Source organism: Nilaparvata lugens, chromosome 11, assembly GCF_014356525.2.
Source record: "Nilaparvata lugens isolate BPH chromosome 11, ASM1435652v1, whole genome shotgun sequence".
Lineage (NCBI taxonomy): Eukaryota > Metazoa > Arthropoda > Insecta > Hemiptera > Delphacidae > Nilaparvata > Nilaparvata lugens.
In genome coordinates this window covers 16,754,815-16,766,376 of record NC_052514.1, presented here as the reverse complement: position 1 = coordinate 16,766,376, position 11,562 = coordinate 16,754,815, and the positions used below count along the sequence as shown (strand labels likewise).

The 11,562-nt window shown below is 31.5% G+C and overlaps 1 protein-coding gene across 1 annotated transcript in view; it reads left to right on the top strand.

The window, feature by feature from the left end:
• Positions 1-55: 55 nt before the first annotated feature.
• Positions 56-11,562, top strand: part of LOC120353648 — a 516,732-nt gene continuing 505,225 nt past the window's right edge. Inside the window, exon 1 of the mRNA XM_039438208.1 lies at positions 56-219. The gene's annotated coding sequence lies outside the window, so the exon portion shown is untranslated. The remainder of the gene's footprint in view (positions 220-11,562) is intronic.

Here is an 11,562-nt window from a genome sequence, read left to right as displayed (position 1 = left end):
CTCAATTCATCCCATTAAATTTTATCTAATAATAATTATCATTTCCTTGATGAAATAATCAATTTAATGACAAATTAATCAAGAGAATATATATTTTCATAATTCGATTTGAAAATTTGCTTCCATAAGTCCATAACTAAGATCAAATGTTTATTTTTATACAAACCGGAAAACATTTTAATACAAACATGCAGTGGATACGTCAGCCAGAGATTACCGGTATGAGCTATATAAAATTCTACTTTCCATTCTTTCTATTATTTGTGTTTTCTTGTAAGAAATATGTCTTGGTTAATCTTGGTTGCACCCAGCCAATTTTTAATCGAAATGCAAAAAAAATGTATGCCCAATTTAGCCATAGTCAAATCAATCAAATATCCAGTACTTAAGAACGAATAAGACAGTCTTATGTATTTCATTTATTGACAATCACAAATGATCATGTATCATACAATAATATGATTAGGAAAAGACAACATGTACAGTCCTAAACTGTCCTTCTCTCAAATTTGAATAAATAGAAGTTTCAAAAAAGAATAAGGTTATGCTTTACGTGTCACGTTCAAGTCCAATGAATGAGTAAAATAGATTTAATGTTTATCTGCCGATGAATATTGAAGAAGAAACCAACAATAGAATTATATCATAGAGAAACGATAGTGTAAGTAGGAATCCCATGGTATAGGGAATTTATGTCGTAACTTTTACTGTTATCTCAAGCCGATTACTGTTGATTATTGTCGATTTTTACTGTTTTTTTGGGGTGAGAGTGTATGAACGGCACAATATGAGAGACTACCAGTGTCACACAGCTTCAAGGGAGAGAGCTACGTGGACTATCGGCTTGAGATAACAGTAAAAGTTACGACATAAACTCCCTATACCATGGGATATCTACTCACGCTATTGCTTCTCTATGATTATATTATCAAAAGAACAATATTAACAATAATGATAAGCAAAATATTGGAAGTGAAATTATATGGTAACCTATTTTTCGAAAATGCTACTATTTATATAATTTGAGAGTAGAGCAGTTTTGGGCTAGGCCTGTGCTCTCACCTCTCGCCAATAGTGAGGTCCACGCTATAATGGCAGTGAAGAAAGATAGGAGAAAAACGTTGCCAAGTCTCTCCATTTTTCCACTGAGTGTACACAGCTGTTACTCAATTCATCCCATTAAATTTGATCTAATAATAGTTATCATTCCCTTAATGAAATAATGAATTTGATGTCAAATTAATCAAGAAAATATATTTTTCATAATTTGATTCAAAAATTTGCTTTCATAACTAAGATTAGATTTTTATTTTTATACAAACCTGAAATGGCTGCTAATTTAAAAAGCTGTGATACACCAATCTGAATTTCAAAACAACAGAAATTAAGTTATTTGGTAGGTATTCTATTCCAATTTCTTTTAAAAATGACATAAATAGAAATTCTTTTTGAAATAATAAGTAATTACAATGAAAATAATTCTGAAATAACCTTTCAATATTATTTATACCAGTAAGAGTAGGTCTAACCTAAACGTGTAGGCTAGCTGAAGCATGGATGAAGTCTAGGATGGTTAGTTATCAACTTTTAAAATTTAATTTCAGGTATTTAAATTTGTGTTTCTCATACGGTGATGTCTAAAAATTATTTCATTGTTTCAAAAATACATTTTAAATCAATTATACGACTTGTGTACCAAAGTATTTTGATAGAATGAAGAAAAAAAATGGCGGCTGAGTTACTTTTGTACAGTCACTGTCAAAAGTAAAAATAAAATATTCTGGCAAACTGACAACATTGCGAAACTAGAGAGAGGTAGTGCTATCTGTTTTGTTGTATGATAGAAAAGGACAGCATCAGTATTGTCAATCGTACACTGCCATTATAACGTGGACCTCACTATAGTAGTTATTATTAGTTTTAGTAATATTCTTATATTGGGGAATTCCTTCATATTCAGGAAATCAAATTTATGAGAACAAAATGTTAATATAATTTTTTCCTGAAAAATTCTATTGACCGAACTGTTGACTGCTTGACCAGTTACACCAAATTGATAGTTGATATGATGAATAAAATGGAATACTATTTATTACTTATACAAATATCAATATTATATTGAAATAAAATTCTTATTCATATTTTGAAAGAGTATGGATACTTTCATAAATTTAGCATTCATATACCAGCAAATTTTAAATCAGTTTCCGCTAATGGTACCACTTTATAGTTGACCGAGCAAAGTGAGGTCTAAGATTCAAGACGACAGTTTGGCATTTCTATTCATGTTTAAATGTTTATATGTTGCACATTTATGGCAAAATGCGGTAATAGATTTTCATGAAATTTGACAGGTATGTTCCTTTTTAATTGTGTGTCGACGTATATACAAGGTTTTTGGAAATTTTTCATTTCAAGGATAATATAATATAAAAGAAAAAAGGAGCCTCCTTCATCCACCAATATTAGAGTAAAAATCAGACTATATTATTATTCATCATAAATCAGCTGACAAGTGATTACACAGATGTGTGGAGAAGCCAGTCTATTGCTGTAATTGTATAAGGTATATAGTCTCAATCAAAGACCTTGAAGAGGTATGCATATGCCAATATTAGAGTAAAAATCAGACTATATCATTATTCATCATAAATCAGCTGACAAGTGATTACACAGATGTGTGGAGAAGCCAGTCTATTACTGTATTTGTATAAGGTCTATAGTTTCAATCAAAGACCTTGAAGAGGTATCCATTTGCCATCCTAACAAATTTATCCAAATAGGTTTGATAGCTTTCACCTGTTATCTAAGGAAAGTCATCTGTTCCAATATATACTAAACTCTTGATAAATCATGAATGGATTTAATTCCCTTGAATAATAAGTCCAGTTCAGAGCAAATCAAATTATAATTTTCATAAAACTTTGTGCAATTTACAAGGAAAATTTACTGAACAAAACCATTTGATACTTAAACAGAGAATCTTACAAGCTAAAATACTTATCTATTCATATTTAGCTCATTTATTGGCTACAGGCTTTCAAAATTACACAAAACATTCAACACAAATTTAGAAAACAATAAAATTATTCAGATCTCAATTAAAACATTTCAAATTTCAATTAAACAGAAAATTTTCAACAGGACTAAAATGATTCAACTGTAGCCAGCAGCCATCTTTTCTTGAGAGAGAAATGAAGCCTTTCTGGTGAAGCCTAGACACGTCATCCATTGCCAACTAATAAAGAATACAAGTTTACAAATTTCATTTATTATACTCAATAAAACTTTATTTTTTAAAGTTATTCTAAATTTATTTACCCTTTATGTTGTTTAGAATTATCTGTTTATTCAGAAATAGAACTTTGTTATAGTAGGATGTTCAACACAAGTGTATCTGATAAATTCCTGGTGAAATGTTAAGTCTGCATATCGATTTCACCGATATTTGCTATCAAGTTTTATTGATATTGAATTGAATATTCGATTTTAATTGAGAAAAAATGTAATATTACAGCATCTTTAAGCTGGGTTTACACCAAAGCTATTAATAATGTTAATAACTTAATCCTTATAGATTCTATTAGATTGAACAGAAGTTGACAAACACACATCTTCCTCATGTGTATGATAAGTTATGTTCGATCTAATATAATCTATAAGGATTGAGTTATTAACATTTTGTTAATAACTTAGGTCTAATAGCAGCTTTAAGGTCTTTGGTTTCAATATTTTGTTTTGCAGTCATGGTATTATTATGCGTGCCCATTAGTATCAATTATATTCTCACCTTCCAAAAACCTAATTTAATAGGTGATTAAAAATAAACAAATGAACTAAATAATGCTGGAGAAATTATAACATTTTTTATTGTAGAAAATTAATTTTCATCAGATAGAAAGATTATCACGGAACTGGATGAATTATATCATATGGAGTAAAAATTCAAACGTGAACTGAGTTTGTTAACATTTAAAACAAGTGACATCAGGTACTTGTGGATGAGAATACTGCGTGAGGTCTACTGTTCACAGAACTACTAGTATAGTCATTGATAAGCTCTATCAACTGCCACAAGTCCCATATCTGTAAAAATTTCAGGAGCTCCGCCCCATCTATGCAAAGTTCGATTTTAGATTCCCAATTATCAGGCTTCAGATACAATTTAAACAAAAAAATTCAAGTGGAAAAGATTGAGCATGAAAATCTTTACATTTAATCTTCAGTAACATTTTCACCTAAAATTGAAAATAAGCTCGGAATTCGAGAAAATGTGATTATTCAATTGCAAACTGTTGGCAACTGTTCATTCTATTAAATCATTCACTATGAGGAGATAGCAGACCTCGTGTGTCTCCAGCGTTATTGTCCTGTCACCAGCTGGCTCAGATCTTGGAATAGTAGACTTGAGATGCGCGTGAACACTAGCGTCAGGTGATTAATTTTCATAACGGCAAGGAAAGTTGTCTGAGTGCGCCACATCAGATTTTTTTGTTGTGGTGGTTTTAAGGGTTGATGGTTTTCTGCGACCCCGGCTCGGCAAGTCTGTCAGTTTCCGTTTAACACATGCCTCAGCATTCAAAAAGCTATCCTTTTAGGTAAAGTACAATCAGCAATAAATTTTCCATTTCTAACGAGTTTTACTTATGAATTATTATGATGCATGATGTTGAACCGCCTTGATGAGCCGAGAAGAATGAGCTGTAGTTCGAGGAGATCCAATCATTTTGTTAAAAGTGTCATAGACCTGTTGATTCATAGTGAAGACGCTGAGCAGAGGTAGAAGTTGTCATTTTTTCTGGATAAGATTTCCACTTCACAGAACGTTTTCATTCCTTCCTTCACACAGGCAGACCTGACCATCCAGTGGCAAACATCCTTCTTGTTTTCCATTCAGAGCATTGCAACATTGGATGAAGGACATTTTGCGACTTTGCTAAGCAAACTGTAAATAATTTGGGGCACCTAGTAACTTCAGATGGAGTGAAACCAGACCTTGAAAAAGTTGAAGCTGTGAAGAATTATCCACGACCAACAAAAATTCAAGAAGCTTAGCTTCAAGCAAGAAGCAAGAAGAGCACTGGGACTCTTTGGTTATTATCGACATTTTGTTCCAGATTTTGTAAGAATTGCATAGTCATTGAATTCACTTAAACAGAAAATATTCAGAGAACACAAAACCAGAACACATAGCCAGCCACCATTTTTTAGAGAGAGCCTAACAAGTACAAAGCAAAGCCCCACCTCAAATCACTGTCGACGTCATGAACACGTCACCAATATTAAATTCCAAAAAAAATTATAAATTACAAGTTTAGAATTTACATTTTACATTTGTTCTCAATAAAACTTTATTTCGAAACTGTTATTTTAAATTTATATATATATATCCTCTATATTTATAATGATCTATTTATCTGTTAATTCTGTTACTCAGTTTCGGTGATACCATGGAATGTGCAACACAATTATTTACGATAAATTCTCAGTTAAAAAGTTGTCCGCATATTGATTACTCTGATATTTACTATCAAGTTTTATAGATCTCGAATTGAAGATTCGATTTTAATCGAGAAAAAATGTAATATTACAAATAACCCCCTCTTGACATAAAAAATTTTACTGTTTGAAAATTTAAAGAAAAAATTACATTGAAACAAATGGAAATTGTTGAAATTAAATTCGAGAACAGTAACAATTTTTCTATAAAAACATTACATGTCATCCTATAATATTGAAAATTATCATAAAAATTCATCAATAGCATTTGTTATATGTTTCCAAACAATATTTCAAAGTATCATCATCATCATCAGTGGCGCTACAACCCGCTACAGGTCTTGGCCTCCTCCAGTATTCGCCTCCATTTGTCTCTGTCTTCCGCCCTCGCTTTCCAACCTCTGGCTCCAATCACTTGTGCGTCCTTGTCAACACCGTCCATCCAGCACAGTCTCGGCCTTCCTGGTCTTCGCCTCCCTTCCATCCTGTACAGCATGAGTCTCCTTGGTGGGTATGTCTCATCTGCCTGAATAAGGTGGCCAGCCCATCGCAGTCTACCAAATATTTCAAAGTATAGAATATCAAAATTACTTTTGATTCAGCTTTATAATTTAAGGAAAATATCTCAACAGAAAGTTTAATATAAATAAAAGAATAGTTTTTTTGAAATTGCACATAAATTTAATAGATAGAAAAATTCAATTTTTTATTGCATAAAAATTTAGTATGTTGAACAGAAAAAAAAATTTTTTTAATGAATTGATGAATTGTTACATTTAATTTTCACATAAAATTTCAATAAATCAAAAAATGTTCATTTCTTTCACTATTGACGTGGTTGATTTTATCGATGCAAATTTTGGAAAACAGTCTGTTAAGGCACTCAGTATGAATTTCAGTTTAGTGTGACTCCAGTGTGATGACATCAGTGTTGGGCTGTTCCGAATACTCATAGTGTTGGGCTGATCTGGATGCACGTAGTGTTGGGCTGATACTTGTAGTCGACTGATGCATACCAAACTCGATACAGGTGACATCTCATTTAGCATTGCCTCATGCTTGTAGTAGACGGCTGCATACCAAACTCAAATACAGGTGACATCTCAGTTAGCATTGCCTCATGTTTGTAGTAGACGGCTGCATACCAAACTCGATACAGAGTCACGTAAATTTTGTATCATATAATTATACAATGTACATTTCAGGCTTGAAATGACAATGTAATTTGTTTTTTTGGAAAAGAGATAGACACTGCATACAGGATTAACTTAGGTGAGGATTAATTTAGGTAAGGTTTGGTTTTTTGATATTTTCAGCTTTCAAGGTTTAGAGTTCTGCATACAGGAATAATTTAGGAGAGGATTTTTTTGAATCAATTCTTTCATGATACTGTGACTGTTATTCTGAATTCAAAGTTGTGAATGTGAACATGGATGGCAATTACCTCCAGGTAATGTGGTAATGTTGAAGTTTGAGTTACACATGGTCAGCAATAGGCATTGGCATTGTCGTAGGCATTGGCATCAACATTGGCGCAGGCATTGGCATCAGCGCAGGCATCGGCGTAGACATCAACATAGATATTGGCATTGGCATCGGCACAGGCATCAGCGTAGACATCAACGTAGATATTGGCGTTGGCATTGGTGTAGACATCAGAGCAGATATTGGCGTTGATATTGGCATAGGCATCAGTGTAGATATTGGCGTAGTTATTGGTGTAGATATTGGTGTAGATATTGGTGTAGATATTGGCGTAGTTATTGGTGTAGATATTGGCGTAGTTATTGGTGTAAATATTGGCATAGATATTGGCATTGGCATCAAAATTGGCGTTGACATTGGCGTAGACATCGGGTGTAGTTATTGGCGTTGACATTGGTGTAGATAGTCAATTAATGAGTCACACTAGTTCGAAAATCACCCAAATGTTCTTAACACTCTTCATGGCGTTCACTTGATGCTGATTTCGAGATTCACGTAATAATTATTTCAATTTTAATGTCCACGCTGTACCTGTTATCTTAAAATGCTTATAAACTAAAAAGAAAATTTTGATTAGGCTACCAATACAATCTAATACACATGAAAATTATTTATAAGTATATAATCAATATAAAAATGAAATTTGTTAACATCTTATTATACAGTCAGCAATACATAAATTGTGAAATTTGGAGACATCAATTACAAAATTTTAATAAAAAAAATAATTTCATTTCCATTTATTCACTGTTCAAATATTTTATGAAAAGCAAATTATTCAATATTATTAATCATCGTTTGTTGGATACTATAGTTTATTTCGACTTTTCAATGTTCTAAACACAAACTACATTTCATGACAAAACTTTACTATCAATCATTAAACAAGAAATCATTCAAAACATCAATAATATTTTGCTTCAAAGGCAATCAATATTCATAAGTAATCATCTGCATCTTTGGCAATCAACATAAGTAATTAACACAAAAAATATTATCTCATTACTGCCTCTCTAAGTCATAACCTCTGTTATTCCTTCTTTAGGCAATAATGGGTTTCCATTTCAAAAAACAATCACATACCAGCAAAATTCTAATCAACAAACCCCACTAAAAATTCTACATACACTCCAGCATCCATTTCAAACGATAATCAATCATATCAAAATTTATAGAATAAACAGTTTTTAAAATTTAGAAAAAGACATTAATTACAAAAACTTTAGAGAAATTTTAATCTTTAACTCATTTCAATTAATAATATGACAAGACGTTTTTATTTAATGAAAACATTATTATTCAAGTTAACTTTCATTTATATTGAACATCTCATATATATGGCAACACAATTCATTAATACTTTCAAATTTTGAAGTTTTATTATTATAACAAAAGAATTTATACATAAGATTAAATTTCAGCATGTTCTAAATTGAACCATTTATTTTTTAAATAATTTCAGAATTTGAAGACTGTATAATAAGTACAAACATTTCAATATTACAATACAAAGACGATCAAGATGGATAATGGGTGAATAAGTTCCCTAAAAAATACAAATAAGAGAAAAAGAAAAATTGAGTAAATAAATTTCCTAAATAATACAAGGAAGAGAAAGATTAATTAGAGCCTATCCTACATGTCAGTTCTAAACTTTCATAAGGAAGTATATTTAATAAAAATATACTACAATGAGAAAATGGGACATAATTTGCTCTGAAAAACCTAGTTACCTAATATGATACCTGACAAAAAATAGACATAATTAAAATATGTAATATATGATGAAAAAATATACCACAAGCAAACAATTATTTACACTACAATAGATAGATTTTAGAAAAGTTAAGTTTATCAACAATTTAGAGATTAGGAAAATAAGGTACTATTTTAACTTCCAAAATTATTTCAGAAAAAAATACAAATTTAAATGACTATGGACAAGATTGGTTGAGATATGCATCATAGAAGAAATTTACTGAACATTACACAAAGACAGGAAAGAATTGAAATTTGAAACGATTAAGGGCCAAGAAAAATAGGCTACAGGAAAGAAAAAAGACACAATTATGGACTCTTACCATACACTGTGTAGCGATTATGCTATTCTGAATCCCGGCATAACACAGGATTCCTAATCATAACATAGTGCCGGGGAATACTCTTTCATCATGTGATTCACTGTCATCATCTTGTAAGTAAGCAACTTGAAACAACCTTTGAATACTAACACATCAATGGTGACTTTGTGCTTTGTTTTCTTCAAGAACATAATTTTATTCATGGGTTCATTTGTTTCAACAAAGCCATTTTGCTTACAAAGGTCAGTCATGTTCACTAGATAATGCTTTGCATACACTTTTTCAATTTTTAGTTGAAAGTTGAATTCATCAACTTGATAAAAAGCAAGATTCATTTTGTTTACATTGTTCCTAACCTCTACAGAAACCTGTCTCATGTAAACATTCACTTGATTTACTGTTTTCCTAACTTTCAATTTGGCAATACTACTTTCTTTACTGTTGACTTTCAATAAAGACAACTCCCTACCTACTACATTACTTAATTCTACTATCTCACTAGGATTTACTTTTTCAATAACAGTAACTAGGCCTACATTATCTGAAACTTGAAATAATTGATCTTGTTTCTCAACACTACTATCATCCTGCTTCAATTTGCTTTCACCTTCATGATTATCAATCAATGTTTCATGTGTATCTTTTAATAGAAGGTTTATACTAACCTGCTCTAGTCTTATGCTAGCAGATTCTTGCTTCATATCATCAAACCTAGCACTTTGATCTTGTTTCAAATTATCAATCTTAGCATTTCGCTTATCAAACTTAGCATTTTGCTCATCAAATCTAGCATTTAGCTTATCAAACTTTTGTGTTAGGAATGCTATAAGATTTAGATCATTTTTAATGTTTGCCATTTTGTAATATGCACTGATATCTATTCATTAAAACTTCACCACTCCAGAACTGACCTCCCATTCAGCAGCATACCATTCATAACCTATCAAGACATCAGCAGCCTACTAATAATTTTTCATAACCAGGGATATATTTTGTAGTTTGAGTCTCACACCAGGGCGTACCATTTGCCGTGCTACCAATTTCTCCTAAATAGGTTGGATAGCATTTCACACCTATTAACCTACAGGAAGTTATCGGCTCCAAAATGGTAGATTCTTGATAAACTATGAATGGATCTATTGCCTATGAATGAGAAATCCAGTTTTCAGAGCAAACCAACTTATAATCTTCAAAAGAATTTTGGCAATATACAACACAAATCCACAAAAATAATACCTTACACACTTAAGCATCTAACATCATTACAGGCTAAATACTTATCCATTTATATAGTTGAAAAACAATGGCTATAGGCTTGTAAACACACAAAACAATTTTAGACAAAATTAGAACACCATAAAAGTGTTGAAAACTCAATTTAAAACATTAAAAATTCACTTAAACAGAAAAATATTCAGAGAACACAAAACCAGAACACATAGCCAGCCACCATTTTTTAGAGAGAGCCTAACAAGTACAAAGCAAAGCCCCACGTCAAAATCACTGTCGACGTCATGAACACGTCACCGATATTAAATTCCAAAAAAAATTATAAATTACAAGTTTAGAATTTACATTTTACATTTGTTCTCAATAAAACTTTATTTCGAAACTGTTATTTTAAATTTATATATATATCCTCTATATTTATAATGATCTATTTATCTGTTAATTCTGTTACTCAGTTTCGGTGATACCATGGAATGTGCAACACAATTATTTACGATAAATTCTCAGTTAAAAAGTTGTCCGCATATCGATTACTCTGATATTTACTATCAAGTTTTATAGATCTCGAATTGAAGATTCGATTTTAATCGAGAAAAAATGTAATATTACAAAGTATATGCTACTGCACTTAAACCAAGATACATACATTTATTTAATTAGATATAATAACGAAATGATATCCTTTATATTATAAATAATAGTTATAAAATGAAGATTCAATTTATGTTCACATGCATAAGTACAGTAGGTGAGGCAAAAACACCGGCAAAAGGAAGATTCCTTGTGCGCCAGTGTGAGTCGTCAATCAGCTTAATCAGGGATGTAATATATAAACTTGAATTTAGCGTATGAGGTGTTCGAAAAAATAATTTATAATATGAAGTTGATTATTGTATAAAAGTCAACGATTGGAAATAATTCAAGTTCAGCCATGCCTCTATGGCATTAACTGAGTTGACTAAGTGAGGGAGGTTCCCTTTGAGTGGGGTCCAAAACAAGAGAATTCTTTGTTCAGATTGTGTGTCAATCTTCCCTGACTTTGAAAAAAATTATCCTGGCCACTGATAATAGGAGCTGTGCTTTTTTAGCAAACAGATGAGGGAGAGAGACCAGTGGCATATGCAAGTCACCAATGGAATCCAGCAGAGAAAAACTATTTTACTACTGATAAAGGGAGTTGCTGGCAGAAATGTGGGCAACAAATAATTTCGCATTCCTCTCAAGACAAAATTTCTAGACCCTTTAGCTAAACTTCTGTACCAATTTT